Genomic DNA, 24,007 nt, shown 5'->3' with positions numbered 1-24,007 from the left:
AAATCCATGTAATTCAGAAATACTATGTTGTGTGTTGACTTGCATTGGGTGCCCATGTAATTCCGATGTTGGTTGTATCACCTTCATTCTTAATGCCCAGTGGGTAATTCGATCAGTTTCCAGGAATAAGAAGAATTTTCAAGGCTGGGGAAACAGTTTTCAGCACTCCAAATTTAATCAAAGTAAATTCTTTACATTACATTTGGTACATGTACATGAGGAGGAAACATGCTAAGGGGAGGACGAGGCATCCACGACTGACAAGGGAAGTCAAGGACAGCATAAAAGCAAAAGAAAAAGCACACAAAGTGGCGAGGATTAGTGGGAAGCCAGAGGATTGGGAAGCCTTTAAAAGTGAGCAAAGGACAACTAAAAAAGCAATGAAGGGGGGAGAAGATGAAATATGAGTGTAAGCTAGCTAGTAATATAAAAGAAGATAGGAAGAGTTTTTTTCAATATATAAAAGGTAAGAGAGAGGCAAAAATAGCCATTGGACCACAGGAAAATGAGGCTGAAGAAGTAATAATAGGAAACAAAGCAATGGCAGAGGAACTGAATAGTTACTTTGCATCAGTCTTCACGATGGAAGACACCAGTGGGATGCCAGAGCTCCAGGAGAGTCAGGGGGCACAGGTGAGTGTAGTGGCCATCAGTAAGGAGAAGGTTCTGGGGGAACTGAAAGGTCTGAAGGTGGATAAATCACCTGGACCGGATGAACTACACCCCAGGGTTCTAAAAGAGATACCTGAGGAAATTGTGGAAGCATTGGTGGTGATCTTTCAGGAATCACTGGGCATTAAGAATGAAGGTGATACAACCAACATCGGAATTACATAGGCACCCAATGCAAGTCAACACACAACGTAGTATTTCTGAATTACATGGATTTGGAATATGTTGTTCAGTTAATTGTAGAATGGACAAATCCCCTGCCAATGAGCCACACTTCTACCACCCTTTATGTGGCCAAATGGTTCCCAATTTCCTGTCTAGCCGACCCCTGATTTTATGACCATGGACCTTTGTCTCAGATTCCCCCACCTGCAGAAACAAATTCTCTATCTACCCTATCAATTCTTTTCAAAATCTTAAGATTTCAAATAGTGGAGGCAGGGAGGGTACAGAGGACTGGAAAGTAGCTAATGTAACACCACTGTTTAAGAAGGGAGGGAGGCAGCAGATGGAAAATTATAGCCCAGTTAGCCTGACTTTGGTCATTGGCAAGATTTTAGAGTCCTTTATTAAAGATGAGATCGCCGAGTACTTGGAAGTGCATGATAAAATGGGACTGAGTCAGCACGCCTTTGTCAAGGGGAGGTCATGTCCACAAATCTGTTAGAGTTATTTGAGGAGATAACAAGGAAGTTAGATAAAGGAGAACCAGTGGATGTGATTTATTTAGATTTCCAAAAGATCTTTGACAAGGTGCCGCATAGGAGACTATTAAATAAGTTAAGTGCCATGGTGTTAAGGGTAAGATCCTGGCATGGATAGAGGATTGGCTGACTGGCAGAAGGCAGAGAGTGGGGGTAAAGGGGTCTTTTTAAGGATGGCAGCCGGTGACTAGTGGTGTGCCTCAGGGGTCAGTGCTGGGACCACAACTTTTCACAATATACATTAACGATTTGGAGGAAGAAACTAAAGGCACTGTTGCTAAGTTTGCAGATGATAGAAAGATATGTAGAGGGACAGTAGTATTGAGGAAGCAGGGGGCTGCAGAAGGACTTGGACAGGTTAGGAGAGCGGGCAAAGAAGTGGCAGATGGAATACAATGTGGAAAAGTGTGAGGTTATGCACTTTGGAAGGAGGAATGGAGGCATAGACTATTTTCTAAATGAGAAAATGCTTAGGAAATCAGAAACACAAAGGGACTTGGGAGTCATTGTTCAAGATTCTCTTAAGGTTAACGTGCAGGTTCAGTCAGCAGTTAGGAAGGCAAATGCAATGTTAGCATTCATGTTGAGAGGGCTAGAATACGAGAGCAGGGATGTACCTCTGAGGCCGTATAAGGCTCTGGTCACACCCCATCTGGAGTATTGTGAGCAGTTTTGGGCCTCATATCTAAGGAAGGATGTGCTGGCCTTGGAAAAGGTCCAGAGGAGGTTCACAAGAATGATCTCTGGAATGAAGAGCTTGTCGTATGAGAAACGGTTGAGGACTCTGGGTCTGTAGTCTTTGGAGTTTAGAAGGATGAGGGAGGGATTTTATTGAAACTTACATGATACTGCGAGGCCTGGATAGAATGGACGTGGAGAGGATGTTTCCATTAGTAGGAAAAACTAGAACCAGAGGCTGAAGGGACGATCCGTTAAAACAGAGATGAGGTATTTCTTCAGCCAGAGAGTGGTGAATCTGTGGAGCTCCTTGCCGCAGAAGGCTGTGGAGGCCAGGTCATTGAGTGTCTTTAAGACAGAGATAGATAGGTTCTTGATTAATAAGGGGATCAGGGGTTGTGGGGAAAAGGCAGGAGAATGGGGATGAGGAAAATATCAGCCATGATTGAATGGCGGAACAGACTCGATGGGCCAAGTGGCCTAATTCTGCTCCTATGTCTTATGGTCTTATGATCTATGTTTTTCTGACCTCTAAGCATAAAGTAAGGGAACAAATTGTACCCCGGATCTTCCAGTGTGTTCTGTAGTTAGTGTGTCTGTGATGATTCTGTTGACAAAGACTATAACAGAACCATATTGAATGGACCTACCTTATATTAAGCTGATCTTTCTCTACATCCTAGTATGACTGAACACTACATCCTGCACCCTCTCCTTTCCTTCTCCTCTGTGAACTCTATGAACGGTATGTTTTGTCTGTATAGCAGGCAAGAAACAATACTTTTCACTGTATCCCAATACATGTAAGAATAATGAATCAAATCAATACCAAATACTGCCCAGAAAGTCCAGGAGTTTGATTCTCTGAGTCGGATGGGCAGCAGATAGGATACTGTAAAGTTGCTTTAGAATAACAAAATGGACGTGAGGCTCAGTTATGGAGGGACTCAATAGCTTAGAGAAGATGTGTAGGGGGGTGTGGGGAACCTGGAACATAGTAACAGGAGAAGTCCATTCAGCCCCCTGAGCCAGTTCTGTTATTCATTGAGACCATAGCTGATCTATACCTGACCTCTATCCACCTGGTATGTGTCCTTTTATACCCTGCCTCGCAAAAATCCATTAATCTCAGATTTAAAATGATCAACTGAGCTAACATCCATTGCTTACAGTGGGGCCGAGTTTCACACTTCTACCACCCTTTATGTGGCCAAATGTTTCCTAGTTTCTCTTCTGGCCTACCCCTGATTTTATGCCATATCTCTTTGACTCAGATTCCCACACCTGCAGAAAAATTTTTCTATCTGCCTTATCAATTATTTTCAAGATCTTAAAATCTGAAACAAATCAGCCATTAACCTTCTATATTCGAGAGAATGCAAACCCATAAATTCTCCTCATTATCTCTTGGGACCTGATGAAATGTATCCCAGGATGTTGTGGGAGGCTAGGGAGGAAATTGCGGGTCCCCTAGCAGAGATATTTGAATCATAGATAGTCACAGGTGAGGTGCCTGAAGATTGGAGGGTGGCAAATGTTGTGCCTTTGTTTAAAAAGGGCTGCAGGGAAAAGCCTGGGAATTACAGGCCGGTGAGCCTCACATCTGTAGTGGGTAAGTTGTTAGAAGGTATTTTGAGAGGCAGGATCTACAGGCATTGAGAGAGGCAAGGACTGATCAGGGACAGTCGGCATGGCTTTGTGAGTGGAAAATCAAATCTCACAAATTTGATTGAGTTTTTTGAAGGGGTAACCAAGAAGGTGGATGAGTGCAGTTGATGTTGTCTACATGGATTTTAGCAAGGCCTTTGACAAGGTACTATATGGTAGCTTGTTGCATAAGGTTAAATCTCACGGGATCCAGTTTGAGGTAGCTAAATGGATACAAAATTGGCTTGATGACTGAAGCCAGAGGATGGTTGTACGGGGTTGTTTTTCAAACTGCAGGCCTATGACCAGCCTTAGGGATCGGTGTTAGGTCCACTGTTATTTGTCATTTCTATTAATGATTTGGATGAGAATTTTGTAGGCATGGTTAGTAAGTTTGCAGATTACACCACGATTGGTGACATAGTGGACAGTGAAGAAGATTATCTCGGATTGCAACGGGATCTTGATCAATTGGGCCAGTGGGCTGACGAATGGCACTTGGAGTTTAATTTAGATAAATGCGAGGTGATGCATTTTGGTAGGGCGGGACCTACTCAGTTAATGGTAGGGCATTGGGGAGAGTTATAGAACAAAGAGATCTAGGGGTACAGGTTCATAGCTTTTTGAAAGTGGAGTCACAGGTGGACAGAGTGGTGAAGGAGGCATTCAGCATGCTTGGTTTCATTGGTCAGAACATTGAATACAGGAGTTGGGACGTCTTGTTGAAGTTGTACAAAACATTGGTAAGGCCACACTTGGAATACTGTGTGCATTTCTGGTCACCCTATTATAGAAAGGATATTATTAAACTAGAAAGAGTGCAAAAGAGATTTACTAGGATGCTACTGGGACTTGATGGTTTGAGTTATAAGGAGAGGCTGGATAGACTGGGACTTTTTTCTCTGAAGCGTAAGAGGCTGAGGGGTGATCTTATAGAGGTCTATAAAATAATGAGGGGCATAGATCAGCTGGATACTCAATATCTTTTCCCAAAGGTAGGAGAGTCTAAAACTAGAGGGCATAGGTTTAAAGTGGGAGGGGAGAGATACAAAAAGTGTCCAGAGGGGCAATTGTTTTCACACAGAGGATGGTGAGTGTCTGGAACAAGCTGCCAGAGGTAGTAGTAGAGGCGGGTACAATTTTATCTTTTAAAAAGCGGGTAAGATGGGTATAGATATGGGCCAAACGCAGGCAATTGGGACTGGTTTAGGGGTTAAAAAAAGGGGCGGCATGGACAAGTTGGGCTGAAGGGCCTATTTCCATGCGGTAAACCTCTATGACTTTAACCCTGATAACATTCTGGTAAATTTATACTGCAAAATATATTTTCGAAGGTGCAGTGTTCAGAACTATGGACATTATTCCAGATGTGGTCTAACAAAGATTTTGAATGCTCTAATAATATTTCCTCCCCTTTATATTCCAGCCATCTCAACATAGGACAGGAGTAGGCCATTCAGCCCATCAGGCCTGCTCCACCATTTCATACGATCATGGCTGATAGGACATTTCAATGCCTTTTACCCACACTATTCCCATAACCCTTTATGTTAGTTAATCAGAAACCTCTCAATCTCTGCTTTAAACACACTCAATGACTGAGCTTCCACTGCCCTCTGGGGTAAAGAATTCCAAAGATTCACAACCCTCTGTGTAAAGACATTTTTCCTCATGTCAGTCCGAAGTGCCAACCCCCTTATTTTGAAATTGAGCCCCCTGGTTCTGGACTCCCCAACCAAGGGAAACATCTTAACCTGCATCTACCCTTGCCTATTCCTTTAAGTATTTTGTAGGTTTCAATGAGATTACCTCTCATTCTTTGAAACTCCAGAGAATACAGACTCAGTTTACCCAAGCTGTCTTCCTGAGACAGTCTCGCCATCCATGCTACGAGAGGACACAGGTTTAAGGTGCTGGGGGGTAGGTACAGAGGAGATGTCAGGGGTAAGTTTTTCACTCAGAGGGTAGTGGGTGAGTGGAATCGGCTGACGTCGGTGGTGGTGGAGGCAAACTCGTTGGGGTCTTTTAAGAGACTTCTGGATGAGTACATGGGATTTAATGGGATTGAGGGCTATAGATAGGCCTAGAGGTGGGGATGTGATCGGCGCAACTTGTGGGCCGAAGGGCCTGTTTGTGCTGTGGCTTTCTATGTTCTATGTTATCCCTGGAATAAGTATGGTGAACCTTCGTCGCACTGTCTCTATGGCATTAATATGCCTTCTGAGGTAAGGGGACCAAAACTGCACACGTTACTCCAGGTGCGATCTAACCAAGCTCCAATACAATTGAAGCAAATCATAATCATTCCATTAAGTTCTTTCTATTTTTATTTAAATGCCTTATTTCTATATTTTAGTAATTTGTGTACACGGACCCCTATTTCACTTTGAGCCACGACTATTCCTAGATTTTCACTATTTAAAGATATCCTGATCTATCCATTTTTGGTCTAATAAAGGATGACCTCATGCTTAGCTGCATCTACCACTCACTTAATCAATCAATGTCTCATTGAAATTTTATGCTCCTGTCTACTTGATCAGCAATTTTTGTGTCATTGGCAAACTTCGTCATTAGATAAAAGTTAGTCTGTAATAGACATGACAGTCACTAATAAATCCAAGAAGGCATTCAGGAGATACCATTTTTAACTCAGAGTGTAAGATGGAACATACTACCATACAGAGTTGTTGACGCAAATAACATATAAGGGCAAGTTAGATAAGCATTGGATGGAGAAAGTACTAGAAGGATGGTGATAAAGTGATTCTCATAGAATCTCTACAGTGCAGAAGGAGGCCATTCAGCACATTGTGTCTTCATCGACTCTCCAACAGAGCATCTTAGCCACGCCCGCCTACCCCCCTCCCCGTCCTATCCCAGTAACCCCACATATTTACCCTGATGATCCCTTTAACCTACACATCTTGGGACACTAAAGGACAATTTAGCATGGCCAATTCACCTAACCTGTACATCTTTTATTCCTTCATTGGATGCCTCTATGGGGTGACACGGTGGCACAGTGGTTAGCAGTGCTGCCCCACAGTTTGCGGTGTCGATGGTAGTCATGATGGTAGTCATAAGATACCGGAAGGACTACAGATCACGAACCCACTCAGCCCCACAGTGCCAGGGACCTGGGTTTGATTCTGGCCTTGGGTGACTGTCCGTGCGGAGTTCTCCCCATATCTGCGTAGGTTTCCTCCCGGTGCTCTGATTTTCTCCCATAGTCGAAAGATATGTGGGAAGGTGGATTGGCCATGGTAAATGCACAGGGTTACAGGGATAGGGTGGAATGGAGGGCCTGGGTGGGATGCTCTTTCAGAGAGTCGGTGCAGTCTCAATGCATCAAATGGCCTCTTCTGCACTGTAGGGATTCTATTGTTCTATGCATCTGGATATCACTGGCAAGGGCAGCATTGTTTGCCCATTCATAATTGTGATTCAGAATGTGGTAATGAGCTATCTACTTGAACCACAGCAGTTCACGTGGCATAGGCACATCCACACAGCTGTCTGGTGAGAGGAAGATTCCAGGGTTTTGATCCAGAGACAATGAAGGAACAGTGATATAGTGCCAAGTCACGGTGATGTGTGGCTTGGACAGGGACTTGCAAGTGGTGGCATTCTGATGTTCGTTTAGGTAGTCAAAGTTGTGGATTTGGAAAGTGTTGTAAAAGAATGCTTGTTGCTTTGCTGTAGTGGTGGAGGGACTGAATGTTTAAGGTGGTGGATTGGGTGCCAATCAAATGGGCTGCTTTGTCCTGGATGGTGTCGAGCTTCTTGAGTGTTGTTGGAGCCACATTCATTCAGGGAAGTGCAGTGTATACCATCACACTCCTGACTTGTGTCTTGTAGATGGTGGACAGACTTTGGGGGTCAGGAGGTGAGTTACATATTGCAACATTCCCAGCTTCTGACCTGCTAGTGTAGCCACAGTATTTATATGGCTACTCCAGTTCAGTTTCTGGTCAGTGGTAACCCCAGGATGTTGATCGTGGGAGATTCAGCGATGGTAATGCCACTGAATGTCAAGAAGAGATGGTTGTATTCTCTCTTGTTGGAGATGGTCATTGCTTGGCACTTGTGTGGAAGGATTGTTAATGGTCACTTACCAGCCCAAACCTGAATGTTGTCCAGGTCTTGCTGCATATTGGCACAGACATGAATGGTGCTGAACACTGTGCAATCATCAGTCCATATTCCCACTTCTGACCTTCTGTTGGAAGGGAGGACAGTGATTAACCATTGAAGATGCTTGGGCCAAAGAAAATTAAACTGAGATGAAATAGGTGGGTGGAGATTCATGTGGAACATAAACAGCAGCAGTGACCTGTTGTACAAAGTGGTCTGGTTCTGTGCTGTAAATACCTGATAACATTATCTAATTTCATAAATGACAGAATTGCAGGAACAGACTGTTTAGTCCAAATGGTCCATGTCAGTTTTTATACTCCACATGAACTGCTTCCCACATTACATTGTCTGATCCTACCCTTCCTCCTGCCCGTATCTAACTAGCTTCCAATCGAATGCAATTTAAGTTTATTTATTAGTGTCATAAGTAGCTTACATTAACACTTAATGAACTTACCTAGTCGCCACACTCCAGCGCCTGTTTGAGTACACTGAGGGAGAATTTAGCATGGCCAATACACCTAACCAGCACATCTTTCGGACTATGGGAGAAACTGGAGCACCCAGAGGAAATCCACGCAGACACGGGGAGAACGTACAAACTCCACACAGACAGTGGCCCAAGCCGGGAATTGAACCCGGGTCCCTGGCACTGTGAGGCAGCTGTGCTAACCACTGTGCCACCATGCCACCCTTAGCTAAGAACAAAGAAAATTACAGCACAGGAACAGGCCCTTCCGCCCTCCAAGCCTGCACCGACAATGCTGCCCGTCTGAACTAAAATCTCCTATCCTCCCGGGGACCATATCCCTCTATTCCCATCTTATTCATATATTTGTCAAGACACCCCTTAAAAGTCTGTGCTATTTGCCTCAGCCACTCCATGTGATAGTAGAAATTCCATATTCTAAACACACCCAAGATAAAAGAAGTTACCCCACAGTTTCTTTTGGATTTATTAGCAACCAGCTTAAATTCAAAGGTAATCAGAGGTAGTTGGAATGTGGAGTTGAGGCCGCGATCAGATCAGCCATGGATCTTATCTTATCTCAAGGGGTTGAATGGCATACTCCTGCTCCTAATTTGTATGTTTGTATATTTAAGAAAGCGAGCTTTAAAGCCCTGTACCGCCGCCCCCCCCCCCCCACCCCATCATAGAAATATCTTAGCTAATGTTCTGGGGATCCGAGTTCAAACCCCACCACGACAGAAACCAAAAGAGAAAACGCTGGAAAATCTCAGCAGGTCTGGCAGAATCTGTAAGGAGCGAAAAGAGCTGACGTTTTGAGTCCAGATGAGCCTTTGTCAAAGCAGATGGTGGAATTCTAATTCAATTTTAAAAAAGCTGGAATTAAGAATTTACTAATGACCATGAAACCATTGTCGATTGTCGGAAAAACCCATCTGGTTCATTAATGTCCCTTAGGGTTGGAAATCTGCCGTCCTTACCCGATCTGGCCTACATGTGACTCCAGAGCTACGACAATGTGGTTGACTCTCAACTGCCCTCAGGCAACTCGGGATGGGCAATAAATGCTGGCCAGCCAGCAACGCCCATGTCCCACAACATCCATCCTATCAAATCGCTTCATTATTTTAAGGATCTCTATTCTGTCACTCCATAGGCTATTCAATCTTTCCTTATAGTAATTTTCTGATAGCACATTTAACCTTGGCATCTCTGGGTTATGATGTGGAGATGCCGGCGTTGGACTGGGGTGAACACAGTAAGAAGTCTCACAACACCAGGTTAAAGTCCAACAGGTTTATTTGGTAAGCAAATACCATAAGCTTTCGGAGCACTGCTCCTTCATTCTCTGGGTTACTCAGGGAAGAAAACATCAGGCTGACTTACCACTGCTGATCACTATGTAAGGGCACAGAGTGGAAAGCATGATGAAGTGATGTAAACAATATCAGTCTTGGTCATGATGTCCTCATCTCAAATAGCTTGGCAACTCTCACTGTCTAGGCTGATACATGACATTAAACATGATACATTAAATAGACAGTTAGGGAAGACACCAGACAGGGTCCATGAAACCTTAGCCTAAAGTGTGTCAAATGCAATGTGTGAGAGTGGGGGTGGGGGGCATTAGTAACATAGTGAATAGTCCCACTTTCAAAATATTAATTTTAACATTTCTTCCAGCCAAGAATAGTAACATAGAAACCCTACAGTGCAGAAGGAGGCCATTCGGCCCATCGAGTCTGCACCGACCACAATCCCACCCAGGCCCTACCCCCACACATTTTACCCGCTAATCCCTCTAACCTACGCATCCTAGGACTCTAAGGGACAATTTTTAACCTGGCCAATCAACCTAACCCGCACATCTTTGGACTGTGGGAGGAAACCGGAGCACCCGGAGGAAACCCACGCAGACACGAGGAGAATGTGCAAACTCCACACAGACAGTGACCCGAGCCGGGAATTGAACCTGGGACCCTGGAGCTGTGAAGCAGCAATGCTAACCACTGTGCTACCGTGCTGCCCAATAACTTCATTCTACTTTGCAGCAGTGCAGTTGCTGTATTTCTCCCACCCTCCTTATTACTACCCAGAGTAACTGTGGTGATTATTTTTTCAGATTTCTGATTAAGGTACTGGGGAGGGGAAAACCAAGGTTCACATTGCTAAGTCACATAACCAGTGTGTGAGAGGAAAAAACCTAGACATGTAGAATCATAGAATCCCAACAGTACAGGAGGAGGCCATTTGGCCCATTGAGTCTGCACCGACCACAATCCCACCCAGGCCCTATTGCCTGTAATCCCACATATTTACTCTGCTAATCCCCTAACGCTAGAGCTAATTTAGCATAGCCAATCAACCTAACACGCACATCTTTGGAGTATGGGGGAGCACCCGGAGAAAACCCACGCAGACACGGGGAGAATGTGCGAACTCCACACAGACAGTGACCCAAGCCGGGAATTGAACCCAGGAACCACTGTGCTGCCCAATAACAGTATGTGGTTGCTCAGGGCTAGCTGCAGATGTCAACTCATAAAGGTGGCACAGTGGTTAGCACTGCTGCCTCACAGCACCAGGGACCCGGGTTCGATTCCCTGCTTGGGTCACTGCCTGTGGGGAGTCTGCACGTTCTCCATGTGTCTGCGTGGGTTTTCTCCCACAGTCCGAAAGACGGGCTGGTAAGGTGCATTGGCTGTGCTAAATTCTCCCTCAGTGTACCTGAACAGACACTGGATTGTGGGGACTAAGGGATTTGCACAGTAACTACGTTGCAGTGTTAATGTAAGCCTATTTGTGAGACTGATAAATAAATCATTGTAAACGAATGAAGGGCCCCGTGGAGTGAACCTGGAGCCCACAGAGCTTTTACAGAGCTCACTGTTTCAGCCTCACTTCTATTCCGGTCGGGATTTCTGGAGCCTGATTCCGGTTACAAACAGCTGACTGAGGAACCTTTGCCACCGGCCCTGCCATTGAATTTCGTCCAGGGCCCTCTGGAGGTAGAGAAATTAAACATTGAAAAGCTGGAGGGTTAATCCGTGGATGTTGTGCCTTTTATCAGCCGCACGTTGGATCACATCTGGCGTTGTGTGTGTTTTTTTAAAAAGTGTTTCCCTTGTGACAGGGGAATCCCTGCTAGATCCGTACAGCAACACTCATGAACAGTACCCAGGTTAGTCAGAGGATTTGTACAGTTGTATTTATTCAGGTGTGCCAGACAACGGTTTGGAGGAGATAGGCCAATAGAATATAGAAATTAGACAAATGAGAAAATAGGCTGGTTTCTCTCCCATTGACGTCAAGATGTTTTCTGCAAAAAAGGAAAAACTTTTATACTGAAAGCAATGCCCTTGTTATTTACAGGCGTGCGGTTCCAGTGTGTGTCTGCAGCAACACCTGCATTGGTTCGGGTTTAACTGGCGAATTAATTTCTAGTTTCCTGTCTGCATTTAGCCCAGAAAAACCCATAACCAGCATACATTTTATTTTGTATTATCCTGAAAGTTCAAGACAGTTTTTCAGTACTTTATTGTGCAGTGCTTTCCTTGGCTTCCTTACTAAATGAAAACAAAATTAGGGCTGAAAACGATGTTTTTTTGCTGCGACTCTATGTAGGGAGGCGGGTGTTATTTAAATGAGCAATCGGGTTATGAAAAGCGTCCAAATGCATCGACCAAAGTTTCGACAGGAACCTTCACGGGTCTGTTAAACAGTATCACTAGTCTGTCCGGAACAAAGTAGTCCTCCTGTCCCCACCCACATCCTGTGTCTATCAACAACCTCCCCCCCCCCCCCTCCTCCCCTTACCCCACTCTGTGTCTCTTCAATGCAAGGAGCATCCGGAACAAGGTAGATGAACTTGGGGCGTGGATTGGTACTTGGGACTACGATGTTGTGGCCATTACGGAGACGTGGGTAGAACGAGGACAGGAATGGTTGTTGGACATTCCGGGGTATAGATGTTTCAGTAAGTGTAGGGAAGCTGGTAAAAGAGGTGGAGGAGTAGCATTGTTAATCAAGGATAGTTTAACAGCTGCGGAAAGGCACTTCGAGGGGGATCTGCACACTGAGGTAATATGGGCTGAAGTTAGAAATGGGAAAGGAGCGGTCACGTTGTTAGGAGTTTACTATAGGCCCCCAAATAGTAATAGAGATGTGGAGGAAGAAATTGCTAAGCAGATTATGGATATATGTGGGGGTCACAGGGTAGTTGTCATGGGGGACTTTAACTTTCCAAATATTGATTGGAACCTTTGTAGGTCAAATAGTTCGGATGGGGCAGTTTTTGTGCAGTGTGTGCAGGAGGGTTTCCTGACACAATATGTGGATAGGCCGACAAGAGGTGAGGCCACATTGGATTTGGTACTGGGAAATGAACCGGGCCAAGTGTTAGATTTGGTTGTGGGAGAGCACTTTGGAGATAGTGACCACAATTCGGTGTTTTTTGTTATTGCAATGGAGAGGGACAGGGCCGTACGGCAGGGCAAGGTTTACAACTGGGGGAGAGGTAATTATGATGCGATTAGACAAGAATTAGGGGGCATAAGATGGGAACAGAAACTGTCAGGGAAAGGCACTGATGAAAAGTGGAACTTTTTCAAGGAACAAATACTGGGTGTCCTTGATAGGTATGTCCCTGTCAGGCAGAGTGAGGGAACCATGGTTCACGAAAGAGGTGGAATGTCTTGTGAAAAGGAAGAGGGAAGCTTATGTAGGGATGAGGAAACAAGGTTCAGATGGCTCGATTGAGGGTTACAAGTTAGCAAGGAATGAGCTGATAAAGGGGCTTAGGAGAGCTAGGAGGGGACATGAGAAGTCCTTGGCGGGTCGGATCAAGGAAAATCCCAAGGCTTTTTACTCTTATGTGAGGAATAAAAGAATGACGAGGGTGAAGTTAGGGCCGGTCAAGGACAGTAGTGGGAACTTGTGTATGGAGTCAGTGGAGATAGGCAAGGTGATGAATGAATACTTTTCTTCAGTGTTCACCAAGGAGAGGGGCCATGTTTTTGAGGAAGAGAAGGTGTTACAGGCTAATAGGCTGGAGGAAATAGATGTTCGGAGGGAGGATGTACTGGCAGTTTTGAATAAACGGAAGGTCGATAAGTCCCCTGGGCCTGATGAAATATATCCTAGGATTCTTTGGGAGGCAAGGGATGAGATTGCAGAGCCTTTGGCTTTGATCTTTGGGTCCTCACTGTCCACAGGGATGGTGCCAGAGGACTGGAGAGTGGCGAATGTTGTTCCTCTGTTTAAGAAAGGGAATAGAAATGACCCTGGTAATTATAGACCGGTTAGTCTTACTTCGGTGGTTGGTAATTTGATGGAAAAGATCCTTAGGGATGGGATTTACGACCATTTAGAAAGATGCGGATTAATCCGGGATAGTCAGCATGGATTCGTGAAGGGCAAGTCGTGCCTCACAAATTTGATTGAATTTTTTGAGGAGGTAACTAAGTGTGTTGATGAAGGTAGGGCAGTTGATGTCATATACATGGATTTTAGTAAGGCATTTGATAAGGTCCCCCATGGTCGGCTTATGATGAAAGTGAGGAGGTGTGGGATAGAGGGAAAGTTGGCCGATTGGATAGGTAACTGGCTATCTGATCGAATATAGAGGGTGGTGGTGGATGGAAAATTTTCGGACTGGAGGCAGGTTGCTAGCGGAGTGCCACAGGGATCAGTGCTTGGTCCTCTGCTCTTTGTGATTTTTATTAATGACTTAGAGGAGGGGGCTGAAGGGTGGATCAGTAAATTTGCTGATGACACCAAGATTGGTGGAGTAGTGGATGAGGTGGAGGGCTGTTGTAGGCTGCAAAGAGACATAGATAGGATGCAAAGCTGGGCTGAAAAATGGCAAATGGAGTTTAACCCTGATAAATGTGAGGTGATTCATTTTGGTAGGACTAATTTAAATGTGGATTACAGGGTCAAAGGTAGGGTTCTGAAGACTGTGGAGGAACAGAGAGATCTTGGGGTTCATATCCACAGATCTCTAAAGGTTGCCACTCAAGTGGATAGAGCTGTGAAGAATGCCTATAGTGTGTTAGCTTTTATTAACAGGGGGTTGGAGTTTAAGAGCCGTGGGGTTATGCTGCAACTGTACAGGACCTTGGTGAGACCACATTTGGAATATTGTGTGCAGTTCTGGTCACCTCACTATAAGAAGGATGTGGAAGCGCTGGAAAGAGTGCAGAGGAGATTTACCAGGATGCTGCCTGGTTTGGAGGGTAAGTCTTATGAGGAAAGGTTGAGGGAGTTCGGGCTGTTCTCTCTGGAGCGGAGGAGGCTGAGGGGAGACTTCATAGAGGTTTATAAAATGATGAAGGGGATAGATAGGGTGAACGTTCAAAGACTATTTCCTCGGGTGGATGGAGCTATTACAAGGGGGCATAACTATAGGGTTCATGGTGGGAGATATAGGAAGGATATCAGAGATAGGTTCTTTACGCAGAGAGTGGTTGGGGTGTGGAATGGACTGCCTGCAGTGATAGTGGAGTCAGACACTTTAGGAACATTTAAGCGGTTATTGGATAGGCACATGGAGCACACCAGGATGATAGGGAGTGGGATAGTTTGATCTTGGTTTCAGATAAAGCTCGGCACAACATCGTGGGCCGAAGGGCCTGTTCTGTGCTGTACTGTTCTATGTTCTACCTCCCTCTTACCCCGCTCTGTGTTCATTTCTCACCTCCCCATCACACACATCCCCACCACACAGCCCCCACCCTCCATTACACACCCCCCTACCCTCCATCACACACCCCCTACCCTCCATTACACACCCCCAACCCTCCATCCCACCCCCCACCCTCCATCCCACCCCCCCCACCCTCCATCCCACCCCCCCACCCTCCATCACACCCCCCCAACCTCCGTCACACACCCCCCCACCTTCCATCACACGCACCCCCCCACCCTCCATCACACACCCCCTTACTCTCCATCACACCCCCCCCCACTCTCCATCACACACCCCCCCCACACCCTCCATCACCCCCCACCTTCCATCACACATCCCCCACCCTCCATCACCCCCCCACCCTCCATCAAACCCCCCCACCCTCCATCACACCCCCACCCTCCATCAAACCCCCCCACCCTCCATCAACCCCCCCCCACCCTCCATCAACCCCCCCCACCCTCCATCAACCCCCCCACCCTCCATCAACCCCCCCCCACCCTCCATCAACCCCCCCCCACCCTCCATCAACCCCCCCCCACCCTCCATCAACCCCCCCCCACCCTCCATCAACCCCCCCCCACCCTCCATCAACCCCCCCCCACCCTCCATCAACCCCCCCCACCCTCCATCAACCCCCCCCACCCTCCATCAACCCCCCCCCACCCTCCATCAACCCCCCCCCACCCTCCATCAACCCCCCCCACCCTCCATCAACCCCCCCCACCCTCCATCAACCCCCCCCCACCCTCCATCAACCCCCCCCACCCTCCATCAACCCCCCCCCACCCTCCATCAACCCCCCCCCACCCTCCATCAACCCCCCCCCACCCTCCATCAACCCCCCCCCACCCTCCATCAACCCCCCCCCACCCTCCATCAACCCCCCCCCACCCTCCATCAACCCCCCCCCACCCTCCATCACACCCCCCCACCCTCCATCACACACCCTCCCCACCCTCCATCACACACCCTCCCCACCCTCCATCACACACCCTCCCCCCTCCATCACCCCCCACCACACACCCTCCCCCCTCCATCACCCCCCACACCGTCCATCACACGCCTCCACCACACACACCCCTCCATCACAACCGCCCCCCCCCCCCCCCCCCGCTGTGTCTGCCCTGTTCATTCTTCAAGGAAAAGGTTGCATTTACGCTCAGGATTCACTATCCCTTTCCAAAAGATCTCCCGGAAAAGTGGCCAATGTAAATACCCTGGGGGGGTGGGGGGAGGGAGTGGAGAAAGACACACACACAGGGAGAGTGACAGCAACGTTCACCCTCAGCAACTTGACCCTCAGTGTATAGAGGATGGTCAAAGATACCTTGTTATTATCTCCCAACCATAATAGTGTGTGGAAGGGAGAGAGATAGAAAGATTGATTCATTGCAATTGGAAACTCTTCATTGATTTGCAAAGTTTTTTTGGCTTATTTTAATTTATGTAAAGTTAGATATTTGAAAAATACTGGCTGTAGAAAATGTACAATAATGTGTGTGTGTGTGGAGGGAGGTGAGAGAGGAAGATTCATTGCATTTGGAAACTCTTCATTAATGGATTTGAAAAGCTTTTATTTTTTTTGGGATGCTTGTTTGAATTGATACAAAGTTTGAAAGATATTGAGAATGTTTGCACAATGCCTTCCCCGCGACCCTGGCCACAGACTCAGTGCCTGCTACACAGGGACATGCTGCTGTAGTCACCGCCTCTCTCTCTGGGATTACACCAAACGTGGCAACAGCCGGCCGACTCCGACTGAAACAGGTTCTGACTAGTCAAACCGCGCCTGTCAGCCAACCCCAGCACTCAGCCTGAGTCTCAATAAAAAAAATAACACACACACACAAAGTAGCACTTGGGACGTGAGGGGAAATAAAAAGGGTGATTAAATAATTCCCACCCAGAAAAAAAACACAGAATTCACCTCAAATTAAAAATAAAAGCCTTTAAAATGTGTGTAATGATGCAGTGAGCAGTGTTGGAGGATGTCTCACTGCTCTCGCTGTGTTGTAACAAGCTCTTTGTCACTAAAGAAGATTGTGTATTTTATATTTTACACTCTTTATCGGTGTTGGCAGTGGGATTTTTGTATTTTATTTGGCGGGGAGGGGGGCGGTGAGACTATGAACTAAAGTGGGGCCATAAAGGCAGCAAGGAAGCGAAAGGATCCTGGCCGCAAAAGGGGAGAATGCGCCCGGCTTGCCCGCCTCCTCCTCCTCTCACTGGAGGGAAGCGCTCCGCTCCGGCTGGAGACGCGGCTCACTCTCACTCCACTCCCTCTCACACAGAGAGGAGAGCGGGAGGCTGCCGACTGGGGGCAGGAGGGGGGCAACTGGCCGGCCACTCAGCACCCCCGGTAAGTAGCACAGGCTTCAGGACTACAGAGAGAGAGGGAGGGAGATGACTGCAGAGAAAGAGGGGGGATAAAAAGCATCCAACCATCTCTCCATTGCGGCTCCAGTGCAGCATCAAAGAGGCAAGCGGTGGGCAGCCTTATCCAGAGGTACAGCTGCCACCATAGCGGCTCCAGTATCTGTGTGTGTGTTTAGGCAGGTGTGGGGGTCTCAGCTCAGCAGGGACAGTGGAAGCCCGTGGAAGAGATTGGGAAGAGAGGGGGTGTTAGTGAGGGTAAGGAGAGAGGGGGGTGTTAGTGAGGGGAGGGAGAGAGGAGGGGGTGGTAGTGAGGGGAGAGGGGGGGGTGGTAGTGAGGGGAGAGGGGGGGGTGGTAGTGAGGGGAGAGGGGGGTGGTAGTGAGGGGAGAGGGGTGTTAGTCAGAGGAGGGGGTTGTTGGGGAGGGGGTGTTAGTCAGAGGAGGGGGTTGTTAGTGAGGGGAGAGGTGGGGTGTTGGGGAGGGGAGAGAGGGGGTGTTAGTGAGGGGGGTGTTAGTGAGGGGAGGGGAGGGGGGGTTGTTAGGGGAGAGGGGGTGTGTTAGTGAGGAGAGGGGGAGTGTTAGTGTATGGAGGGGAGGGACAGAGGCTCTGCCTAAATGTGCTGCTTCTTGAGCTGCACTCTGTCTTGTCTGCACTCTCCTGCCTTATGGCGGTCTGAGCTTAGCTAGATGTAACACTGCTTTTGGGTTTTGGGTTGAATGTCTGCAATGAGCTGCTCCCCTCTCTCCAGCAATCATTCTAACCAAATCAAGCAACGGGTATTATCGTCTTGACCTTAAAGGGGCGAATTGCGTCATGTTTTTGCTCAATCTCAAATAGTGTCAACCGGTTCAGTGCAGTTAGTTGGTTGATGAGTTTGGGATTTTTTAAATCCGCTGACATTTTTCTGAGTTTTTTTTGTTTTTTAACGTCTTTCTTGGGAGGAAATTGGAGGCTGCGATAGCTCAGAAACAAACATCAGTCTTGAGGACAGAATGATCTATTCCAGAACATTGTGTGTTTGATCCTATTTTTGTGTGACACATCTACTGGGTAGTGTAACTTCTTGCAACTTTTAAGAAAATATATAATAATCTGAATGTAACTTCTTGCAACCCTTAAGAAAATATATAATCTGGATGCTGAAAGAGAAACAATTTGGAACAACCCCAAAAAGTTTGGTGGCAAATTGGGATTTCTCTGAGGGATTATAGATGGGACGTTGTTGCAAGACATTCGCAACAAATTGATTTTTTTTGCCTTGGATTTTCTTTTCTCCTCAGATTGTACTGGCTTTATTTTGTGTGAACTCCCCAACATCTTCAATACTGCTTGCACGTTCAGTGATGGTAGATGCTGTACTCTTAACTCAGATACACAGTTGCTAGTATGGCAGGGAGCTGGTTAGCTTATTGTTTATGGTGCTCGGAATTCTGTGCTTTTAATAACCTTCAATTTAAAGCATCGGAAAAAAGTTGAGGATCAGAAAGTCATTGGGCCGCCTTGTGCTTGGCTCCAAATGCTCCAATCCAATCATGGATGGCACAGTGGTTAGCACTGCTGCCTCACAGCGCCAGGGACGCGGGTTCAATTCTGGCCTCGGGTCACTGTCTGTGCGGAGTTTGCACATTCTCCGTGGGTTTCCTCCGGGTGCTCCAGTTTCCTCCCACAGTCCAAAGATCTGTGGGTTAAGTTGTTTGGCCATGTTAAATTGCTCCTTAGTGTCAGGGGGATTAGCAGGGTAAATAGGTGGGGTTAAGGAGTTAGGGCCTGATGCAGGTTTGATGGGCCTGCGCTGTAGGGATTCTGTGGCATCCAGTTCTACATCTGTAAGATGGAACTATATAATTTTTCAGGGCAGAAGGAAACCATTCATCACAGTGAAAGAACTATTCAACTTTTACACTTTTTTTCTTTTCAAAAAAATATTTACTTAAGCCCTTTTTGGTTAATCTGTTACAGAGTTTGCTTCCATTACTGTTTCTGTTTAGGGCATTGCATCCGTTTCCTAATATCTCAGGCCTAAGCAGCCATGCCTAGAGGTTGAATGTAACTTTCTTGTGTTCCTACTCTGTTTATAAGACCAACAATCTATTTATCAACCTTCTCAATGTGCCCTGTCACCTGCAAAAAATTATGCCATTTGGTTATGCTGAAGTGAGACCCTTATTTGACATCCAGCCCTCTGAACTGGAGAGTTTATCTAATTAAGGGCAGAAGTTTTTTTTATTTGTTGGGATGTGGGCATCACCAGCTGGTAGACCAAAACTATACACCGTACTCCAGATGCAGTCTCACCAATACCCTGTATAACCTAACAAAACATCACCATTTTTATATTGCATTCCCCTTGCAATAAACTGCAATTTTCCTTTGCCTTCCTAATTACTTGCACATCATGCTATTTGCATTTGGAGTGGTGGTTCTCTTGCTCTAGCTGCTCTATATATGCGGTACGGTGGCACAGTGGTTAGCACTGCTGCCTCACAGCGCCAGGGACCCAGGTTCAATTCCCGGCTTGGGTCACCTGTCTGTGCAGAGTCTACACGTTCTCCCCGTGTCTACATGGATTTCCTTTGGGCGCTCCGGTTTCCTCCCACAGTCCAAAAGACGTGCTGGTTAGGTACATTGGCCGTGCTAAATTTTACCTCTGTGCACCCGAACAGGTGCAGGAGTGTGGCAACTAGGGGATTTTCACAGTAGCTTCATTGCAGTACGAATGTAAGCCTATTTGTGACCCTAATGAATAAACTTTAAAACTCTCTTTCTCTTCTCTGCTCACCGTGGAATTGCAGCATGAAGTTACAATGATTTCCAGAGACCAACTGTGCTGTTGTGAGGAGCACCATAATCTTGTAATTCTAAAGCAGGAATCATTGTAAACAGAAAACAAGCCTGTCAGCCTCTGGGGATAACAGACAAGTCAACGTTTTGGGCTGGGTTCTATTTGAAATCAGTAAAATACGGGATTAGCAGGTCTATTAATAGAATCTTAAACAAAAGTGGAAGGGTGTATGAATGATTGAGATAATATAACGGATCACCTGTTATGCAGCGGGATGAAGCATTAACAAAACACAGAACACATGGATACCTGAGGTATTGGGTAGCTTTCTTTCCCCCCCCCCCCCCCCCAAGGAAAAGCAGAAAAATGGGGAAGGTGGAAAACTTGGGAAGCCTGTAGTTCAGGCCCGAATCCAAAGCAGAAATTGTCAATGAAGTACATTAGGTGTGCAGCTCCAAAAGAAAAGAACTGGTTATTATTCCCTCTTCCTATTCTCACTGACTGACACAAGCGCTGTGTTCTGATATTAAACATTTTTTTGTTAATTCATTTGTGGGACATGGGCGTCGCTGGCTGGCCAGCATTTATTGCCCATCCCTAGTTGTCCAAGGGCAGTTGAGAATCAACCACATTGCTGTGGCTCAGAGGTCACATGTAAGTCAGACCAGGTAAAGACGGCAGATTTCCTTTCCTAAAGGACATTAGTGAATCAGGTGGGTCTTTAGAAAAATTGACAATGGTTTCATGGGCATCAGTAGATTCTTCATTCCAGATATTTTTTAATTGAATTCACATTCCATCATCTGCCGTGGCGGGATTCAAACCCGGTACCCAGAACAGTAGCTAAATTTCTGGATTAATAATCCAGCAATAATACCACTTGGCCATCATCTCCCCATGTGGGGTCTTTCTCCTTCCCTCCTTTCTCACCCGCCCCCCACAAAAAAAAGGCAACAGGTCACCCTGCCTTTCAAACAGCGGTCAACTTGAAATTGTCAGCCCCCTTGTATAGAAAATGGAGGATCTTGTTCAGGTTTGCAGGCACTTAAAGGCAACATTTGAACCGAGGGCCACAAAGTGTACAGGAAAGATATTGTGTTTAAAATATTATTCTCCACATTGCCATGATGATGAAAGTGATGAAGCTGCTACTCACATCTTTCTCATTCAATTCTCTTTATAACAGGGTTTTAAAAAATTCATTCATGGGACATAGGCATCACTGGCTGGTCAGCATTTATTGCCTATCCTTAGTTGCCATAGGAGGGCAGTTGAGAGTTAACCACATTGCTGTGGCTCTAGAGTCACATGTAGGCCAGACCGGGTAAGGACGGCAGATTTCCTTTCCTAAAGGACATTAGTGAACCAGATGGGTTTTTCCGACAATGGTTTCATTAGTAGATTCTTAATTCCAGATATTTTTTATTAAATTCAAATTCCACCATTACTGTGGCCAGATTCGAACCCGGGTCCCCAGAACATTAGCTGAGTTTCTGGATTAATGATCTAGTGATAATACCACTAGGCCTCCGCCTCCCTCTCGCAGTATGTAATCATTTACATTTGTTGATATTTAATTTCATGTGCCAAGAATTTATGACTTGTAAGTAACAATACACAGGAAGAGTGTTTCCACGGCAGTCATCGCCTGATATGGTATTGAGTCCAAGTGCTTTACTTTTGCCAGCAATGACCTCTAAGTGAACAAGGATCAATATTTGATCAATTTCTAGTTTAATGCGGTGCTCTGTTATACAACATCTGTCGTTTAAAAACTCCTTTAAATCCTAAACAACTGAAAATAACATGACTTTCCCCTTTCAGTTTCCATTCTAAAATAGCATTTTATCACCCTCAAGTGTGGATATAATTCAGTTTTCATGTTTTTTGTTTGTACAAGGCATATTTCAAGTATCTTGTATAAAAGATACAGCGTGTGATGTTAAATACGAACACACTTGATCTTCAGTGCTGGTGAATTAGTCTGTTTCATGGTTGCTTCTGGGCCTGAACTCTGTCATCCACAATGCCAAAATTAAGATTCAGGGCCACTCTTTGACCATGAATTGTGACCATGACTGAATTGTTGCATGTATAGGATATAGTAAAGTATTGTTTCTTGCAAGCTATGCAGACAAAGCATACTGTTCGAAGACTACATAAGGGAGAAGGTGCAGAATGTAGTGTTACAGTCATAGCTAGGTTGTAGAGAAAAATCCACTTAATATATGGTAGGTCCATTCAAAACTGTGATGGCAGCAAGGAAGAAGCTGTTCTTGTGTCAGACTGGCTCCCGGGGTGAATTTTCCCATTCTGCCCGCCACGGGAATCGTAGCGGGCGAGGGGCGGACCATGGAAAGGTCCGTTGATCTCGGGCGGAACTTTCCGGCTTTGGGGCGAACGTGGTTGAAAAATCCCGCCCTATGTTTCTTTTGTGTACAATTGCAATAATTTTTGTGGTGGTTCACTATTCCCTCCAAGTTAGTAGATCCTCACTTAATCGGCCAGTGAGTCGGAATTCAACCTTATTTCTGATAGAACAGAATCGACAGATAGAGAGGAAAGTACAGATTGCAGAATATAGTGTAGGACAGGAGGCAAGTGTATTGGATATTAATGAAATGCGGATGTTGAGATGGACACGTGGAGCGATGAGAAAGGCATTGTGCAGTCCATAGAACCCCTACAGTGCAAAAGGAGGCCATTCGGCTCATTGAGTCTGCACCGACCACAATCCCACCCAGACCCTATTCCATAACCCCACATATTTACCCAGCTAATCTCCCTGATAATTTAGCATAGCCAATGAACCCAACACACGCATCTTTGGAGTATAGGAGAAAACGGAGCACCCGGAGGAAACCCACACAGACATGGGGAGAATGTGCAAACTCCACACAGTCAGTGACCCGAGGCCGGAATTGAACCTGGGTCCCTGATGCCGTGAGGCAGCAGTGTTAACCACCGTGCCACCCCAGTGAAGTCAGTGAATATTGTGGGAGCATTGAAGAAAGCATCCAAGAAAATGTTGAAATGGTACCGTCCATCTATTGACTGAGGGGGGGAGTGGAATGTGATGAGGTGACTGATGGAGATGGGGCTGTCAGGAAGAAAGAGATGGTGTAGACCTTGGACCAGGTGGAAAGATGTTGCGGCAAGAGACTTAAACGCAGAGGCACTAGAAGAGGAGTGGGTGGCTGAAAGGAGGAGATGGAGAAGGTGATCAACCAGCAATGTGGCTACCCCAAGTAAAATGGGAGAAGTTGAAAGAAAAAGGAGGGTCAAGTATACTCTGCTCCATTAATTGGTTTCTTGGTGAGGATGTGCAATGACCACCAGTCTACACTGATGCTTGTGGAACTTTCCACAGAATTGTTGCTGCTATAGCCAAATGTACTTCAACTATCAATGCATAATGCACTTGCCTTCTTTTGGTGCTTAGGGGGAGGAATTTTGGACTAACTAATGCTGTCTCTAAATGCTTATTTTATTTTTGTTTTCTGTTGGCTGACTTTCACTCATTGCATTGATATTTTTTAAATGGTGTCGGAATAATTGTTGTCCTTTGTGTTTTTGATGTGGAGATGACGGCATTGGATTGGGGTGGGCACTAAGAAGTCTCACAACACAAGGTTAAAGTCCAACAGGTTTATTTGGAATGACAAGTTTTTGGAGGACTGCTCCTTCATCAGGTGATGAAGGGGCAGAGTTCCAATAGCTCGTCATTCCAAATACACTTGTTGGGCTTTAATTTTGTGTTTTTGTATTAAATGTGAAGTTTATTTATTTAATAGTCACAAGTAAGGCTTACATTAACATTGCAATGAAGTTACTGTGAAATTCCCCTAG

The 24,007-nt window shown here is 46.0% G+C and overlaps 1 protein-coding gene across 4 annotated transcripts in view; it reads left to right on the top strand.

Annotated features, from left to right (window-relative positions):
* The first annotated feature begins 17,175 nt into the window (after positions 1-17,175).
* Positions 17,176-24,007, top strand: part of LOC144497518 (volume-regulated anion channel subunit LRRC8D-like) — a 90,052-nt gene continuing 83,220 nt past the window's right edge. For 2 of the 4 annotated variants that reach the window (XM_078218907.1, XM_078218909.1), the window contains exon 1: positions 17,284-17,360. The gene's annotated coding sequence lies outside the window, so the exon portion shown is untranslated. Of the gene's footprint in view, positions 17,361-24,007 lie in introns of all 4 variants that reach the window. The other 2 variants (XM_078218904.1, XM_078218910.1) reach the window with 2 other exon arrangements.

Source organism: Mustelus asterias, chromosome 8, assembly GCF_964213995.1.
Source record: "Mustelus asterias chromosome 8, sMusAst1.hap1.1, whole genome shotgun sequence".
NCBI lineage: Eukaryota > Metazoa > Chordata > Chondrichthyes > Carcharhiniformes > Triakidae > Mustelus > Mustelus asterias.
This window is presented reverse-complemented; position numbering and strand designations above follow the sequence as displayed.